The sequence below is a fragment of the Macaca thibetana genome, chromosome 3 (assembly GCF_024542745.1).
Source record: "Macaca thibetana thibetana isolate TM-01 chromosome 3, ASM2454274v1, whole genome shotgun sequence".
In the NCBI taxonomy this organism is placed as follows: domain Eukaryota; kingdom Metazoa; phylum Chordata; class Mammalia; order Primates; family Cercopithecidae; genus Macaca; species Macaca thibetana.
In genome coordinates, this window is record NC_065580.1 from 28,144,866 (window position 1) to 28,164,568 (window position 19,703).

The window sequence follows — 19,703 nt, forward strand, 5'->3', positions numbered from 1 at the left end:
GAAATCATAGGAAATTGAGAGTATTCTGAAAGGAAGGATATGGTTAAACATGGATTTTGAAAAGACAGTTCACTTGTATTCCTTCTATGTACATACTTCTGACACTTGCTTGGATATAAAGTTCCCTTCTTTTAAACACTGTTTATTCTATGGGACAATTGATTACAGAACATTGGGACCTTCCCTGATTCAGGTTAGTGGTCCCAGGTGACCCAGGATAGCTGCTTCACTCTGGACGTTTTCTCTTACATAGATATGAAATGTGACAGCTTTGCCAAATGAGACACATTATTTTTTTTAAAACTGAGAAACAGCTCAACACGGTGGCTCACGGCTATAATCCCAGAGCATTTTGGGAGGTTGAGGTGGGCGGATCACCTGAGGTCAGGAGTCCGAGACCAGCCTGGCCAACATGGGGAAACCCCTTCTCTACTCAAAATTCAAAAATTAACTGGGCGTGGTGATGGGCGCCTGTAATACCAGCTACTTGGGAGGCTGAGAAGGAGAATTGCTTGAACCCGGGAGACAGAGGTTGCAGTGAGCTGAGATTGTGCTACAGCACTCCAGCCTGAGCAACAGAGCGAGACTCTGTCTCAAACAAACAAACAAAAAAACCAACTGAGAAGTAACACTCAGAAAAAGAAAAGATTATTCAACTTTTGTTAGCAGAAGTTTAGAAGTACATATTGCCTCTTCATGAAGGAATTTTAGTCTTTGTTTTCTGTGCTGACCTGATATTATTAATATAATTTTCTTGATAATGATTACCTAGCAGCACTTTAAATTCATTTCCCATTTTAGAGTTCAGGTATACATACACACACGTACACACACAGTGTACATATATATGTGTGTGTATATATGTGTGTATGTGTGTGTATATATATTTGCTTGAGTGTTAGTATATAGTCTGAAACTTACTGTCCCCTATGTAGCAAACTAATGGTCACTAGTGGAAGTGAAATTTGGCAAGGGATCTTAATCATCAAGGTGATATTCTCATTCACTTAAACTGTACATCTCCACAAAGTTTTGTGTTTCTAAAATGACCTTGAACTTGCAAATATATTAAGGGTATTGTTTTCAAAGGGATACAGATGGAAATTATAATCTTCATGTCAGGGTCCACACTGGCCAAATACGTCCCAGAATTCCTAAGCTCAGTGTTGCAAGTAGCATTTCAAATATGACTTGACATGACTTTCACAATGTTTCAATGTATGCCCCACTTTGAGACACAAAGGCATACGTAAAATAAAATGATAAAGTATTAATTTAAAAAATCATCAACGTCTGAGAAAATAGAAAACAGAGGCTTTGGGGTTTGGCAGTGTCGCCGCTGTAGCCACCCTGGGGATGAGTTGAGAAAGTGGGCCCAAATAAGGAAGGCCTGTGGGCCCTGCAGCCCACCCACCACAGCAGCGAGCATGTGAGGATATTTGGTCTTCACCCAAGATTTCATTTAGGGGAATAGAAGGGACTTGAGTGCTAACACAACTTGAGAAACACTGCCCCAACAGACCTGCATTTACCTATTAGTCAAAACACTTGGAATACCAAACGTACCAGATCCGCTTATAGTAGTAAGTCAGAGGTCAGCTTCCTTCCCCTTTGTGTTAGGATGCTACCATGCATAATCATCCTGAAACAAAGGTGCAGGGGAGGATTTGGAAAACTTGTTCCTAAATAAGCTGTCTTCTAAGTTGAGCTCCCCTTCTCTAGAAAGTTTCCTTAGGAACTTTATGCATATTAGAGACAAAGATAAAACCCCTTTTATTAAAGCAAAAAACAATGTTAATAGTTGTTGGTGATGTCCAAATAATATTTTCAAGTCATATTATAATGATGGGGTTTCCCTCAGTACTTTGGATTGAAATAAACGGGTTAGAAGGGAGAACAGATGACAGGAGACTTCTTTGAAATTTCTGAAAGGCCATACAATCTTAGGTTGAATAAAGAAGGAATAAGAATAGGAAATACGGGGCCGAGTGTGGTGGCTCACGCCTGTAATCCAAACACTTTGAGAGGTCGAGGCGGGTGGAACACCTGAAGTCAGGAGTTCAAGACCAGTCCAGCCAACATGGTGAAACCTCATCTCTACTAAAAATACAAAATTAGCCAGGTATGGTGATGGGCGCCTGTAATCCCAGCTATTTGGGAGGCTGAGGCAGGAGAATTGCTTGAACCCGGGAGGTGGAAGTTGCAGTGAGCCGAGATCGTGCCACTGCACTCCAGCCTGGGCAACAGAGTGAGACTCTGTCTCAAAACAACAACAAAAAACACAGGTGATTTCTTTTAAATACATTTCCAACAGTATTTCTCTGTTTCCTTTTTTAGAAATCCTTTCTGTTCATAGGGCAGTTGGGGTAGAGATGGACACACTTAGCCAGCACGGCGTCGTCCGTGGAGGATGCACTGTGTGTCTCTGCTGTAAGATGTAGACACCTGAGTTTGTGTGTTCAGATACTTTCGAAGAAGTTTTTTTGGTGAGACTTCTTTGACAAAGAAAACTGCATGTAAAGTTGTTGATGTGGTGTCTGGAACATAGTAATGATTGATGCAGGAGGAAGATAAGGGGGAAGGTCCCTGGAGAGCCTCCCACCAGCCTGTGCACTGGGAGGAGGGGGGTGGAGCCCCAGGAAGTTCTCATCCTTTGCAGCGGGAGCCTGGCCTCTCCTGTTCCTGGGTGGTGACTTGGGATTCAATCTGTGAGATGGGGGCCTGTTCATAAAAACCCTTCTTGCTTTGCTGAGAGTCTTTTTCCTTTTTGCCCATTAGATTCCGTAACCCCTCACCCTTCAAAGGGTCTGTGTGCATAACTCTTCCTCGTCCTGTGACAAGAACCCAGTTTTTTCTACAATAGTAAGGAGTCAGTGAGCATTAGTGTTCTTTCTCTCTCTTTTTCTTCCCCTTCTCTTCGGCAGCATATTTTTCGTTTTCCAGTTGTAGCATCTGTTAGTGTAATTTTCATATTCTCCCTCAAGTAGGGCATTTTCCAGGTTTCTGCAGCTTGAACTTTTCTCTTTTGGTGGAGTGAAGCAGAGGTGGGTGGGGAAGGGAGACCAAGTAAACCCAGCCTGGCTCTCCTTTTATTTCCCTGGGGTTAGAAGCCACAAGTTGTCCTGAGGAGGCTTTGCTGTTCTTGTCGCTCCTGACTTCAGCAGGAATCAAGGGCAAAATAACTGAATGACAAAGGAAGATGGAAGCAGCTATAATCAGCTGTTCAGTTCCAATAACAGGAAAAGTAGCCCTCAAACTTTAGAGGACATTAGAATGACCTAGGATGCCAGTTAAAATTCATCCTCCTGGGCTCCTCCCCAGAAATTCTGAGTCCAAACTTAGGTAATTCTTAGTTTTTAATGTTTTGGTTGATCACTAGTATAGCACAAAGATTAATATATTTTTTAAGAGTTTTTACCACTCCTTGGTAGAGTCTGCTACCCTCAGGGAGCCCCAAAATTATGTCTCAGAATTCTTGGCTTAAAAAATGAGCCACACCATCCCCACACCTATGTATGACTCTCAGACAGTCATGTAACACGAACAAGCTTTGGCAGTGGTGTGAGATTTATTTGTAAATTACCAGTGTCAACATAATTCTTTTCTCATTGGCATTGCCTAGTTAAGGAGTCAAATCTCACTGTGGTTTGTTCTCTCTGTGGTTTCCGTAGGGTTGGGGAGAATGCTGCAGAAAAACGAACCCTCTCTAGTTTTGACTGTCTAGGGAGTAAAAAAAAAAAAAAAAAAAAGCCTGTCATTTTTCTGAATTAGGATATAAGACGCCTGCCCTGAAGGTGGCAAATCAGACTTCCACACGCATTGCCTTCATTTAGCCAATAGCCCGCTCTGAATGTGTATATTACGATGTGCGGTTTCATTCATCAAGGGGATTTCGGGCTCCAGCAGCACGCAGCCTCCAGTCTTGAGTGACTCCTGGGCTTTGGCTCAGCAGTAACTCCTCCATAAAAACAAGTGTGTGCATCTGGCTGTTAGAAGAATTCGTGCTCATCCGGGTAAGGATAAACTGGAGAAATTATTCCTTTTTTTTCCCTTTGGGTGGTTTTGAGATTTTTAAAAAATTGACCCTCTCTTTTGAGAAGAGCTCAGAACTATTTGTCTGAAGTTTTTCCATCCAGGCTGCTTTATCGTATTATCCACTGTCTTGCCCTTTTCATGTAAAATCTACCCTCTTCAAAACATAGTTTCATTTTCAAATTTTAAAAGATTCCATTTTTCTTTCTGTGCATGAAACTTTAAAAATTTAAATCACCACAATTGCTACTGGCTTAGAAGTGGAGTCTTATATTTTTAGGAAGTATACTTTAAAAGTAGGCAGAGGGGAGATCTGTGTTAGCATTTGGTTTAAGAAACAATGATTGTTACATTAAAGGGCGGATTTTCAGACGTACTACTTAATCTACTCTGACAAAGAAGCTATGAGCTCGCTCTCTCTGCCACTTTTCTCCCGATCTGTGTTCTCATGGTGGAATCGGCTCATCTTTTTTCCTTAGGCATGTGGTTTAGTCTGCGTTCTAATGGTGGAATCAGCTCATCTTTTTGCCTTAGGCATGTGGTTTAGTCTGTGTACATTCAGTGCAGTGGCATTTTTCTTGAAGAAGTGACTAAGGCTTCTTGGATGAATTCTGTCTTTGAAAGAGGTGGTAGAATTGCATCAGAAAGGCATTTACAGTAAATGGCTACCCCCCCTTCCTGTAATGACCGCATGTGAAAGAATGCATTAATTCTTGTTTTGAGGAAATGAGAGTTGTAGAGTTCTATGAAAAACTCCCTTTTTTATCATTAGTTAGCCAGGTTTGAATGTTCACATTTTAAAAATCAGGCTCATTTTGTGCTATCTAAATAAAAGCCACAAAGATACAGCTTTCCACTCCATGTTCTACGTGGAGTAACCAATCATCCTGAACTCAAAAAGAGGCAATTATGTTGAATATGGCTACAGTTAATGGCATAAGCCTAAACTAATTTCTTCATAGTCTTTTTTTATATTAAGTTACTATGCCTCCTAGCTATGTTGCTGATATGTCCATCAGGATTTGATTCTCAGTGCGATGGACGATGAAGACTAAAAGGAAACTCCCATAGATGATCTGGTCAGGAGTTCTCATAGAAGCAGTACCGCCCCCTAGGTGACAGAGTGGAAATTTATGAGGCTGTTCTGGAGGTACAATGAAGGATTTTTTTTTTTTTTTTTTTTTTTTTGAGATGGAGTCTCCCTCTGTTGCCCAGACTGGAGTGCAGTGGTGTGATCTCGGCTCACTGTAGCCTCTGCATCCTGAGTTCAGGCGACTCTCCTGCTGCAGCCCCGTGAGTAACTGGGATTACAGGCCCATGCCACCATGCCCAGCTAACTTTCGTATTTTTGGTAGAAATGGGGCTTCCCCATGTTGGCCAGACTGGTCTCAAACTCCTGACCTCAGATGATCCACCGGCCTCAGCCTCCCAAACTGCTGGGATTACAGGTATGAGCCACTGTGCCCATGGAGGATATTTCATGAGTGAGAGCCAGAGTCCTTAATGTCCCACTGTAGAAAAGACATAAAGAATTGCCCTGTGGTGCACATGACTTTCACCTGTCCTGTTGGACATTCATGTAGGGACAGCTCAGTTTATAATTTTCTTTCTTTTTTTTTTGAGACGGAGTCTTGCTCTGTGCCCCAGGCTGGAGTGCAGTAGCACGATCTCGGCTCACTGCAAGCTCCGCCCCCCTGGGTTCATGCCATTCTCCTGCCTCAGCCTCCCGAGTAACTGGGACTACAGGCGCCCACCACCTCGCCCGGCTAATTTTCTTGTATTTTTAGTAGAGACGGGGTTTCACCATGTTAGCCAGGATGGTCTCGATCTCCTGACCTCGTGATCCGCCTGTCTTGGCCTCCCAAAGTGCTGGGATTACAGGCTTGAGCCACCGTGCCCGGCCCAGTTTATAATTTTCTAAACCTAGACTTAACTCCATTTTTTCATGAAAATGCAAAATAATTTTTGCATACTTTTAATATACACAGAATAGATTCATTGTCATTCTCTGGTCCATCTATACTACTTCTTTCATTTTCTTGCACTTTTAATATGGAAAGCTTCTAATCTGACTTCTCTTAAATACAAACTTGTTCTTTATAAGTAAGTTACAAGCATCTATTTGAGTACATAGTTAACTGCCCTGAAAATTATTTATATAATGAAATGTTAAATATTTTTTGTTATACATTGCTTTTTTTAGATTATCTTTTATGTTACATTTAGGATATTCATATTTTAAAGCTGCATGTACAGTAGTTAATATTATCAAAAATTTGATTTTAGAGTACTAAATGGGACATGACAGAATTTTTTGTCATATAAAGAGGGCTTTGAGACTAATGGGTAGGGTTTTGAACCAACGAACCAATCCCTGCCTCAACGTTTAAGGAAGGAGGAGGGTATGCAAATTACCCAGATAGGAGGGATGCTTATCTTCTTCATGAAGCTACCCAGGGAGGATTTCACATGTATCTCATTAATTTGTTCTAGTATTTTGAAATCTTCATATTAAGCTAGTTCTTCTGTATTAATATTTTTTAAGAGTTTTCATATGTCACTCTAAAAACATGACTGGGCCAGGTGCAGTGTCTTATGCCTGTAATCCCAGAACTTTGGGAGGCCAAGGCAGGTGGATCACTGAGGTCAGCAGTTTGAGACCAGTGTGGCCAACATGGTGAAACCCCATTTCTACTAAAAATACAAAAATTAGCTGGGCATGGTGGCAGGTGCCTATAATCCCAGCTACTCAGGAGGCTGAGGCAGGAGAATCACCTGAACCCAGGAGGTGGAGGTTATAGTGAACTGAGATCGCACCATCGCACTATATAGCCTGGGCGACAGAGCAAGACTCTGTCTCAAAACAAACAAACAAAAAAAAACATGGCTGGGCACAGTGATTTACACCTGTAATCCCAGCATTTTGGGAGGCCATGGTGGGCAGATCACCTGAAGTCAGGAGTTCAAGACCAGCCTGGCCAACATGGCAAAACCTTGTCTCTACTAAAAATACAAAAATTAGCCGGGTGTGATGGCACACCCCTGTAATCCCAGCTGCTTGGGAGGCTGAGGCAGGAGAATTGCTTGAACCCCGGAGACAGAGGTTTCAGTGAGCCAAGATCGCACTGCTGCACTCCAGCCTAGGTGACAGAGTGAGACTCTGTCTCAAAAAAACAAAACAAAAACAAAAAATCTATGACCTTTGGTTACTCCCCTTCTATAGAAAAGACAGGCAGGTATTGAGAGAATTAAACTTCTGTAAACTTGCAGAGGAGTTAAAAGCAGACTCAGGTTTTCTTGAACAGTGGACATGGTGGCACTGTCCCTTTGTCATGAACATAATCCACATATGCCATTACAAACTGTTCCAGTACTGGAAGATATAACACATTCTAGGTAAGGTATTGTCTCTATGGTAGATTAAATCATCAGAAATACAAAAGCTGGGTGCGGTGGCTCATGTCTATAATCCCAGCACTTCGGGAGTCTGAGGTGGGTGGAGCACTTGAGGTCAGGAGTTTGAGACCAGCCTGGCCAACATGGCAAAAACCCATCCCTCCTAAAAATACCAAAATTAGCCACACGTGGTGGTGCACACCTGTAATCCCAGCTACTCGGGAGACTGAGACAGGAAAATTGCTTGAACCTGGGAGGCGGAGGTTGCAGTGAGCCGAGATCACGCTTCTGCACTCCAGCCTAGGCAACAGAACAAGATTCTGTCTTAGGGGTAAAAAAAAAAAAAAAGAAAGAAAAGAGAAAGAAAAAAAGAAATACAAGTGTGAGGTTAAGGTACTCAAGCCTGTGCACACATAGTGTTCCCTATTGTTATTTGAGGCTCGCATTTTTAATTTCATAGAGCTTTTTCTTGTATTTCTCGTTTTTTTGTTGTAGTTGTTCTTGTTATGGGCATGTAATTATTCTCAAATATTTCCAGGAATACTAATAAATTGGGGTGGTTTTTTTTTTTTGAGTTTTTTTTAGAAAAAAAAGTCTCCTCTTAATATTGTTTCTTCCAGAGTCTTTTTGTTGTTTATCTTGGTTTTTCTCTTTCATGTTGCAGACTTTTAAAATGTATATTTATTTTTGATTGTCTATTCTTTTTAAAAATGAAGTGGCATTATGGCTGCCTAGAAGTCCTGCATGACAGCACCTGCCTCTAGCAGGCTTCAGCCTGGGTGCACACAGCCACCCTGAGCCCTCTTGCTGGAGAACTGCTAGACGTCAGAATGAGGAGGGCTTGACTGTGGGGTTCTCTTCACCACACTAGCTGTTTGGTCCTCACTAGACAATTTGTTTAATTTTTTTAGAGAATCATCTCCCTTTTCTTATTTTCGCTCGGGAGTGGGGAAGCTGTAAGGTTTCTTCTTTCTTTTAAAGACAGGAAGTAGTCATGAAAGGAATAATTGTTGATATCCAGACTTTTTGATTCTTCTTCTCCTTTCTACCTTTCTTGCCACTTCTGTCACATACAGTTCATACTTTTGCTGAGTCTGCAGCCTCTTTGGGGTCCAACTGAATAAAATCAACTATTCACTGCCTCGGCAGTACCCGCTCAGAACTCTCTGGGCTGTAAGCTGCCTCTGCTCAGTTTCATCGCTCAGTGCTCTCCCCACATCCTTCTGGCTTCCTGACATTTGGTGAAGTCTCCCAGGCCCTTGAAAGTTGTCGTCGTCATTGTTGTGAGCGGACATACCCCTTTTATAATTATAGTGGGGTCTTCCAGGTGCCCTGACCGCCATCATGAAAGGAGAAGTACTTTCATTTGTTGATTTGTCAGAAGCATATCTGAACAAGTAAATTGGAAATACCTTTAGCCAGGCATTTAGCCAGGGAAAAGATCAGATGGAGCACGATGACTGCAGTGGGTACTGGGGTTTGGGAAAACGAACCCTCACAATTACTGGGTTGGGAGGAAACAGTGGGCTGACATTATTATAGAAAGATACGCTTTCCAACCAGTGAAGACATAGCCATTAATCATAGAGCCCCGTAAGAAGATCTTTTAGCTTTGTTGCTCAAAGAAAGTTGCATCTTGTAAAACATACAACTTAGTCATTTAAAAAAATCTTTAAGTAGTGGTACTTGTTCCTGATCTTAATACAAATTAAATTTGGATATGCCTGCTTAATTTCTTCCCTGCCCTTTAGCATAAGAGCTTCTGAGAGAATCTCCTATTCTTCCCTTCTGTACTATTTATTTCTTGGGGCATAGACCCTCATACTCACTCTTCTTTTTCTTACAAGAAGCAATTCACATTCTCCTTTCCCATCTCCTTTGTGGAAAAAAGCTCCAAACCCTTATTAATTATCCCTTTGTCATGTTTGTCAGGTCAGTCCTGAAAGTGTACAGCAGACACTGTGAAGATGGGAAAAGTAAGATGTTGACTAATTAGTTCTGTAACTTCTGTGACATAAGTGGTATCCATTTGTGTCAGAAGAAAGCCTGAATTGATGTTTCCATCTCACACTTCCCTCATTTTACTTGGGAAGCAGTATCTTTGTGAAAAATCCCTGGAGATCCACAGTTAGGGCCAATTACTGCAACATGATGGAACCTTTAGGTTTTTCTCAGGCCTAGCCTCATTTCTAGCACAATACTAGGAGGCTAAAATCTACCTCTGAAATTTGCAAGGCAATACTGACGGATGTTAGCTATTTTTTATGTAGCTGCTTAGAGACAATTGAAGATAGTAAGGGTCATAAGGGCCTTCTCCTATCTGACCTCTGTACCCCTGTAAGTTGTTTACCAGCTTGGAGCTTCCTGTACAGTTCTAGATCAAAGAGCAGGTCCTCTGAGGCCGTGCCCTTGGAAGCAGAGATGGTGAATAGTGAAATGTACTTAGCTCTGAGGGAGTGAACTCCCAGGCAAGCAGAACCCACTTGGGATTTTATTTCTGATATTGACCAGAACATCTATCATCAGCCTATGCCAGACACCCCCTTTCCAAACCTTCTTTCTCTCACCTATTTCGTGTAACTTCCTAGAGATGAAGAATGTTTCTGAGTGTGGATTGTCAGAGGTCTGCTGAAAAATGGTGGGCCTAAAAAAGATACTCTGTGACTGCAAGAATGTAGAACACTCCCACACTGGTTCTGGGACCTGGCATATTGGTTGGCTATTACTGTTGAATGAGAGGAGAACCAGCAAATTCCTTCTTTTCCTCTGGAGGAAATACCTTGTTTGGATGGTCCCCCACAGAAGAGACAGCCATGGCTAGTTGTGAACTGAAGTAATTCAGATACAGGCCCCATTTGATGGGATCTAAGTGTGCAAATCAAATCGCATTCTTCAGGAGGACATGGGGATGTTAAGACAATTAAGGAAGTCCTACCATCCCTCCATTTTAATGGATGTAAAATTTACATGCAGTGAAATTCACAGACATTCAGTGTACTCCTGTTCCCAAACCCCAGTTAAGAGAGAGAACATTTCCATCACCAGGTTTCCTCTTGCCCCAGTCATTCCCTACCCTCCCTGACAAAAACTTTCTGCTTTCTATCATTGCAGTCTTGTTCTTGAGCTTCCTCTAAATGGAATCATACAGTATATACTCTTTTGCGTCTGGCTTTTCTTTTTCCACCCAACAGTTTTATATTGTTGTCTGCATCATTCTTCCTTTATTGCTGGGTAGTATTCCATTGTATGAATAGACCCAATTTTAAACTCTGTTCTCCTGTTGACTGACATTTTGATCGTTTCCCCCTTTTGGCTATGATGAATATTAAGCTGCTGTGAATGAGTTTTCTCTCATTCTCACTCTTTTTCTTTTCTTTTTTTTTCTTTTTTTTTTTTTTTTTGAGACAGTCCCACTCTGTCGCCCAGGCTGAGCTGCAGTGGGGCAATCTCAGCTCACTGCAACCTCTGCCTCCCAGGCTTAAGCAATTCTCCTGCCTCAGCCTTCCGAGTAGCTGGGACTACAGGCGCGCACCACCACACCTGGCTAATTTTTAAAATGTTAGTAGAAATGGGGTTTCACCATTTTGGCCAGGCTGGTCTCGAACTCTTGACCTCAAGTGATCCACCCACCTCAGCCTCTCAAAGTGCTGGGATTACAGGTGTGAGCCACCACGCCCGGCCCATTGTCACTCTTTTTTAGGTTTAATTGCTGCACCATACAGTAGGTATATGTTTACCTCTGTAAGAAACTGCCAAGTCATTTTCCAAAGTAACTGTACCATTTTACACTCCAACAAGCAATTTATGAAAGTTCCAGGTGACCCAGTATCTTAACATTGTATATTGCTGGTTTTTCTACTTATGGCCATTCTCTTGGATATGAAGTAGTATCTCGTTGTCGTTTTCAGTTTGCATTTTCTTGATGAATCACATATACTTATTGGCCATTTGTGTATCTTCTCTCTTGAAGTGTCTGTTCAAGTCGTTTGAGTCTGTTTTTCTTTTGCCTGTTTTAAAATTGGATTGTCTTTCTATTATTTTGGTTGGTAGGAATGTTATACGTATTCTGAATAAAGTATTCTTGTCAGAAGTTTATAATGCAAATATTCTCCCAGTCTGTGGTCTATCTCCTGTTTTTTAAAAGTGTCTTTTGATGAGCAGAAGGTTTTAATTTTGAAATAATTTCATTGATCAAAAATGTTTTGCCTTTGGGGAGACCAAGGCAGGGGAGGATCGCTTGAGACCAGGAGTTTGAGAGCAGCCTGGGTAACATAGCAAGACCTCGTCGCTCTACAAAAACATAAAATATTTTTTTAAAAATTAAAAAAAAGTTTCTATATTATCTGTAGTTTTTGTTTCCTAAGTACCCGTTGCCTCCCCAGGATTGTGCAGATATTTCCCTGTGCTTTCTATTAGAAGACGTACAGCTTTAGCTTTTATGCTTTAGTTTATGATCTATCTCCAGTTGATTTTTGTATATGGGGATAAGTAGAAGTCAAGGTTCATATTTTTGCATACATTTTCCCAGTTGTTCTAACATGGATTGTTGGAAAGACTTTCCTTTTTCCATTGAATTGCTTTGGCGCCTTTCTTGAAAATCAGTTTTCCATATATGTATGGGTCTATTTCAAAGGAACTTGAAGAATGTTTGTATAGACCACATGCGGCATGCACTCAAGTCTAGGAAATAACAGTTCACATTGGTCAAGCCTCAAGTGACTGGCATACTCTTTAACTCCTGTATCATGAAACATTTATGTCAAAGATCACTGATGGAAGCTGTATGTGGTGGGAGGCGTTTTTTGCTTGTTTTATGAAGCTAACCCTGCTGAAGCCTCCAGAAGTTCCAACATTCCCATGTTAAATTGATGTTCTTATCGGCACAGAAATAGACCATAAAAAGTGAGATCTAGCCTGAGCCTGCAGGCGACTTCAAAAAGAACAAAATTAACTTCACTTTTCTTATCTGAAAAGTTGGATATGTGTGGATTCAAAACTGAGTGATTTGGAACTCATTATAATGAAATGTGGGCCAGACAAAAAATAAACACTCTTAAGAAAGACATTTTTCATGATGTAAAGATGCTTGTAAAGGAAAAAATTATTTTAATAACAAGTATATTGTATGCAAAAGTAGATCTGATTTTAAACAAGCCTTGTCTATGAGTAGAATCTCTACCTGGAAAGGTTTTTGTAAATGGTTTGGTTGAGCATGTTTATTTGAATATAGAACTTTATTTCTTTTAAAAAATTCCTTGATTTGGAAACCAAAGGCTGAAGAATAGAGTAGGAAATGCACCCAAATTATTCTGTTAGAAAGGCAGAATAAATGGTGATGCTCTCTTTTGACACCCTACATTTTAGGACTTTGAATTTGGTGCTTTCATGGTGTGGTGGTGTAGGGAAGTGATTAGTGCGGGACTCTGAGGCTGGGCTGCCTGGATTGGAATACCAACTCTGCTACTCAACACAGGCAAAGGAATCGACGCTCCTGTGTCTCCCCCTAAATGGGGAGAATAAGAGATACCTGCCTCATGGTTTGGGTTAAAGTATACAAAAGGCTTAGAGCTGTGCCTGGTTCACAGTGAGCACTATGTAACTGCTGGCTGGTAATACTATATTAACTTTATAATAAAAGAACACAAAAAAAGGAATTCGTAAAGGAAAAACATAAAGCAAAAGGGCATTCCACTCTTCTGTGATTCAGCTGTCTCACTCTTCATAATAGACTTCCCAGTTGGCTGATTCGGTTACGTTTTGTTATTAATTCCCATTCTCTCAAAAGGATACAGAATTAAAGGGTTTTCTTTTGAGCTCCTTGGGAGATGCGTGCCCTGAAAATAACCAGGGATGCTTCATATTCGTTACCAGAATTATTTGTCTCTACAGAAGGACTTTACAAGGAAAGACGCATTTCAAGTTTACGTCGTCCTCTCCACTCATTTGAAATACCACCTTCCCAAGCCTGTGTTTGGACTTGTATCTTTGTGCTCAGCTCCTGGCCTCTGTTTCTGCTTTCTCTAGCAGTTTCCTGGCAAAAGCGGGAATGAGAGCCGAGCCTGGGAGAAGTGGCCAGGACAGGCCTCTCCCCACTCAGCTTCCCACCACCACTCGGGCAGGCAGGAAGAGCCTGAACTGTGATCACCTGCCCACATTTAGTAGGTTGACAGCGCCAGAAACAAAATCTGGCTCAGACCAAACATGAAGGTCTGTTACTAATGATGTCATTTCCGTCAAAATCCCGTTTGGGTTGCACAGACTGGGTTTGACTGTAGGGATTGTGCTGCACCTTGTCACAGGAGGGTCATCATGTTCTGTGTAGACCATTGTCTTTGCTGTACATATGCGGTGAAGGCCTATAGAAAATTGATGTCATTTACTACAGTGACTTCCTGGATCTCACTGTGTGGAAGATGCGACTCCTCACAAGGCCTGCTCAGCGTAGTCACGGTTTTGTTTATGTTCTTAGTGTTGTTTGATAGATGCCACAGACGCATAGAGCACTGGGATGTGGCGCCCATGACTTGGCAGGCGGGAGAAACACACTTGAGGAGGCAGCTTTCCACTCTCCAGCGGCTGATCCATGCCATCCCAGTGCCCCTGCATCTCCCAGCGGCTCTGCACACACTGCCCACTCTCCACCTCCTGCATCTCACTACGTACTCTCAGTAACTGTCCATCCCTCCGGTGTCACAGAGGGAAGAGAGGCCAGAAGGTGGACTCCCTCAGGTTCTCACTGTGAATCAGCATTCCCCATCTGTGCCTGCCTGGCTTTCCTTGCCTCCTGTTTCAGTGCAAGGGGAGTCCTTCCTCGTGCCCAAGGCCCTGAACTCCATGCCCTTCCCTCTCACCTTCTCAAAGACTTTCTCTCTCTGACCATGTACTTTTTATTCTCCACTGACTTTGTCCTGCGAGCACTGAAACCTACTTAAGTCTTTCCCATTTTAAACAACACAGGCCTTCAGTATCACCCTGCCTTTCATTACCTCTCCATTCACTTCTCCTGCCAGGGCCAGCCTTTTGGAAGAATTGTCTCTAGTTATTCCCTCCCTGTCCTCACTCCTGCCCACCCCTCAGGCTGCTCCAGTCTGGCTTTTGCACCAGTGACCGAGTGGATTCTGCTCTAGCCAAAGCCAGTAGTCTCCCTCCTCTCTTTCCTGTGGGCCACGTTTGTCAGATGCATTTGGATTCTTGTCTTCCTCAACCTCTCAGTGGTGAGCAGGGTTTGATGTGTTCTCCTCCGTGGCCTTTGAAGACTCACCCTACCCTTCTTGCTTTTCCTTCTCATTGCCCTTTTCAGATTCTTTCTATCCGTCTCTAAGCTCCCTACTGATATTCCAGTGCCCACTGGGCATCTGCACTTGGATATCTTGTTGGCGCCTCATATCCAAGAGGTTCCAAATTGATCCAAATACCCAAGCTTGAAACCTGTGACCTATTGATCCTTTCTCCTCACCTTCAGAATCCAGTAAGAAGGCAAATCTGGTCAAAATTCTACCTATCAACAATCATCAAACCCATCTACTTTATCTATCTGTCATGTCCTTCTTCTTGGTCACCATTACCTTTTACCTGTATTAATGGATTAGCAACTCTCTCCCTGCTAAATTTCCCCTGATCCATTCTCTGACTTCTTTCTGGGCGATGCTTCTAAAAGCATCCTCATCCTTCTTCTTCCCTGCTTTAATTCTTACCCATTTGTTAAATGTCCTGTACCCAGATGGATGGGGGCCTCTGCAGAGCATGCGTTCTAGCCTGTACATAACCAGGTCATCATGGCACTAACAAGTTTATGGGGAGTTGGAGAAGAGAGTTGTTTCCCACTCCGCAGAACTTTATGAAAATCCCAAATGTAAATCAGCCACTCCTGCCCCAGAGCTCTTGGTCGTGGGCTTTGTATCCCTTCCATCCTTCCTCAGCCTCTCCCATCTGTAGTGACCCTACCCTATTTCTCCCTTTTTACTTATTCAGAGGATCTCAGTTCTTTCCTGAATGTTCTGATCCTTAAGTTTCATTCCTGTCTTGTCTTTGGGTTTCCCTAAAAGCAGATTTTGAAAAAGCATGCAATCTGGTCTGTCTTCACTACTTAAGAGCTGTGTGACCTCTCCGTGCCTCCATTTCCTCATCGGTAAGAGTCTACTTTATAGGATTGTAGGGAAGATTAGATTAATTCATGCACAGAAAGTGCTTAAAGCCCTAGCTGACCTGTAATGATGGTCAGTAAAGCTTGCTGTGATAACAGTGATTACTATTATTATTTAAAATATCACTACTTCCAGGTTGCCATCCTCAACCAATTTAGCTAGACCAGATTAGAGCTCCCTCTTATGTGTACTAATAGCACTGTGTGCCTCCTTTACATTGTAATTGCCAGTTTGCTACAGGAAGGATGATGAAATATTGTTTATCATCCAGCACCTAGCCCAGTGCCTGGCAGAGTTATATAAGATGTACTCAAGTATTTTTTGAACAAAATTAATGAATCAAATAACTTGTAGAAAGAGCATTCCAATTACGCTTTGCTTTCTTACCTTTAAATAGCCACCTCTTTAAAAAAAAATAAAACACGGCCAAGCGTGGTGGCTCATGCCTGTAATCCCAGCACTTTGGGAGGCCGAGGTGGGTGGATCACCTGAAGTCAGGAGTTCGAGACCAGCCTGGCCAACATGGTGAAACACTGTCTCTACTAAAAATACAAAAATTAGCTGGGCGTGGTGGCGGGTGCCTGTAATCCCAGCTGCGTGGGAGGCTGAGGCAGGAGAATTGCTTGAACCGAGGAGGCAGAGGTTGCAGTGAGCCGAGATCGCACCATTGTACTCCAGCCTGTTCAACAAGAGAGAAACTCTATCTCAAAATAAATTAATTAATTAAATAAAACACAACAAACAAAATAGAACTCTGCCCCAGGGGCCTGTCTTTAAATCTGGCATTTCTCAGTGAACTTGGGGAAACCTCTCTAGATATCTAAATCCTGGAACAGTTCTATCTCAGAGCTTCTGCCCAGCTCTAGAATTCTTTACATCTGTGGTAATAGCATGAAATGGGTATCGAGTACATTTTAAGGACACTCAGAGTTTCCCTTATGCTTATGTTTTTTTTCCTGTTAGTTGATGAGAAAATGTCATCATGTTGCTTGGATTTGTAGGTTCTTTCCTAGTTGTGGGGAATTTTTCCGAGCTGGCTATTATGAGAGGGTCTCAAAAAAAACCACAAAGAAGTTCGGTATATTATGTTCAAATTAAACACAGTATCCCTTCTTATTTTCACTTTTGATCTGGATTTTCACTTCTGAGCTGACTTCTATAATTATATTTAAAGAATTTAGTCTCAGAAATAATCCTTAAACCTTTCTCGCATGCCAAATCGGAAACTTATTCAGGACTTCTAATTCTGGTGATTTCTTTCTTTCTTTCATATATTTATAGATGAAATATGTATATACACACATATACACAGATAAGACTATATCTATATGTAAATACAGATACTTAAAATATATCTGTATATATTTTAATTGTGGTAAAATATATAACAGATAAATTACCATCTTAACCATGTTTAAGTACACAGGTCACTGGCATTAAATACATTCACATTGTTGTGCACCCATCACCATCATCCATCTCTGAAATCTTTTCATCTTGCAAAACAGAAACTCTGTCCTCATTAAACAACAACTCCCCATTCTCTCCTCCCCCCAGCCCCACCGCAACCACCATCGTACTTTCCATTTCTTTGAATTTGGCTATTCTAGGTACCTCAGATAAGTGAAACCCTACAGTGTTTGTCCTTTTGTGACTGGCTTATTTCACTTAAGCACAGTGTCCTCAAGGTTCATCTAATGTTGTAGGATTACAACAACATTGTAGCATTGACATGGTTTCTTTGCTTTTTAAGGCCAAATAATATTCCACTGTGTAGAGATACCACATTTTATATATCCATGTGATGGACACGGGTTGACAGACACAGGTTGCTCCCACGTTTTGGCTGTTGTGAATAATGCTGTTAGGGACGTGGGTGTACAAATACCTGTTTTAGTTCTTGCGTTCAGTTCCTTTGGATCAAATGAGTTATTGATCCTTCTCTATTGACGCTTCTGTTTTCATGGACTCTTGCCTTACTCTTTTGATCATTTCGTGTTCCTCCCCCCATCGACCTTTGGGCCATTTTTCTGGCAATGTCCCTACTATCGAGGTTCTCATACTTCAGTTGGACCCTCACAGAACTGCTGCCTGGAGAAAACAGTTTGACAGCTGAAAAAATATGATTCATTACCACCTCCTACACACACACCAATTCCTGCGATTTTCTGAAGGTATACCGGTGGTTCCTAAATTAAAAAAGAAAATCTCTTGGTCATATGGCAGATTTTTGTAGCTATTGATACTCTGTATTTTGAAATTTAACTGTTGATAATAGCAGCTTCTTGATGTATCAGTCCTCTAATTGTGATACTGTTATCTGTTTCTTATCATGAAAACAATACATGACAATCGTAGAAAACTTGTAAGGTGTAGAAAAGTATTATACACAATGGCACTACCTGAAAGCAACAGCTATTAACATTCTGGTGCATAGGCTTCCAGTCTCTTTCATGTAAATTTTTACATAGTAAAGATCATATTGTTTTGCCCTTTCTTCTTTGCATTTAATAATAAATATAAGAATTTCTGGCCGGGTGTGGTAGTTCATACCTGAGTAGCTGGGAGACTGAGGTGGGAGGATAGTTTGAGCCCAGGAGTTTGAGGTTACAGTGAGCTATGATTGTACCATTGCACTCCCCCTGAAGGAAGACCCCATCTCAAAAAAAAAAAGAAATTTCTTGTTAAAAAGTATTTGCAAATATTTTCATGATTTTATATAGCTGAGAAATATTTAGAGGGTGGTAATTAGCATAAATAGAATTTTTCCAGTTATAAAAATAATATATTACTTACAGAAAATGCCAACCATCTCAAGATTATAAAGAAGTAATAAAAAATCTAATGTCTTTGTCTGCCCTTTTTAAGCTTTTTTAATGTATCCTAATCCAGTATTGAGACCACCTTGTCCCTCCCTTCTTCTCACTTTCTTTCTTACCTGGCAACATTAGTATCATGTTTACATATGATTTTATATTCAGCATTTGCACTCAACATTATCTTTTGTTATTTCCAATATCATGAAGCATTCTCCAAAAATCATGATTTAAGCATATGAATTTTTACTGTGATCTGGTTAGTCACATGCTCCATTCCACCTTTGGATGTTTAAGTTGTTCCCAATTTTATGCTTTTGCTAAGTATGTCCTTGCATAGTTATCTTCCTATGTATCTGTGATTATTTCCTTAGGAGATATGTATAAACATCTTGGGAGTCGAAACAGTTTTAAGGCTGAAAAAATACATATATTGCTGATTTCCTGAAATGGTTGTCTCACCTCACTTCATGAGCTTTCTTTTTTTTTGTTGTCCATCTTTGTGACTGGTGAAATGAATTTCGGTGTTTGCTCATGAAGTTGAGCATTTTTTTCCATATTAATTGGCCTTTCATATTTTTGTGTTAATTGTCTGTTATTACATTTTACCTTTTACATTCAAATACTATAAAGAATATTATCCTGTTACAGCTATTTTATTTTTTGCTTACCTTTTTATTGAGAGACAATGCCTCCCTCTGTCACCCAGGCTGGAATGCAGTGATGCAACCGTAGCTCACTGCAGCCTGGAACTCCTGGGCTCAAGTGATCCTCCAACCCTAGCCTCTGCTAGGACCACACATACGTGCCACCATGCCTTGCTAGTTTTTAAGTTTTTTGTAGGAACAGGGTCTCACTATGTTGCCCCAGGCTGGTCTCCGAGCCTTGAGCAATCCTCCTGCCTCAGCCTCCCAGAGTGGTGGGATTACAGGTGTGAGCCAACACATCTGGCCTTTTTTTGCTTACCTTTCAATTCTGTTTGCTGTTTTTTGACATATAGGGGTTTTACATTTTGTTGCAGTTGGATTACCTTGCCTTTTGTTACTTTTTTCATTGCTTCTATAAAGCTAAATCTTCTTTTCCCATTCCAAATTCAGAAATAATTTTCCACTAATTTAATTTTCTTCCTTTTCTTCTTTTATATTTAACTCTAATCGCCACAGAATTAATTTTGGTGAATCTTATGAAGTAGGAGTTAATTTTACTTTTTCTAGAATATTATCTGGTTCTTGTGTTTAGTCAGAATCCAGTATAGCTGTGACATGAACCAAAACAAGTGATTTTTCTTATTTCAGTGCCTTGATTTTCCCATTAG

At 41.2% G+C, this 19,703-nt stretch overlaps 1 long non-coding RNA gene across 50 annotated transcripts in view; it reads left to right on the forward strand.

The window, feature by feature from the left end:
* Positions 1-19,703, forward strand: part of LOC126949729 (uncharacterized) — a 201,003-nt gene that overhangs the window by 141,238 nt on the left and 40,062 nt on the right. The window lies entirely within an intron of this gene.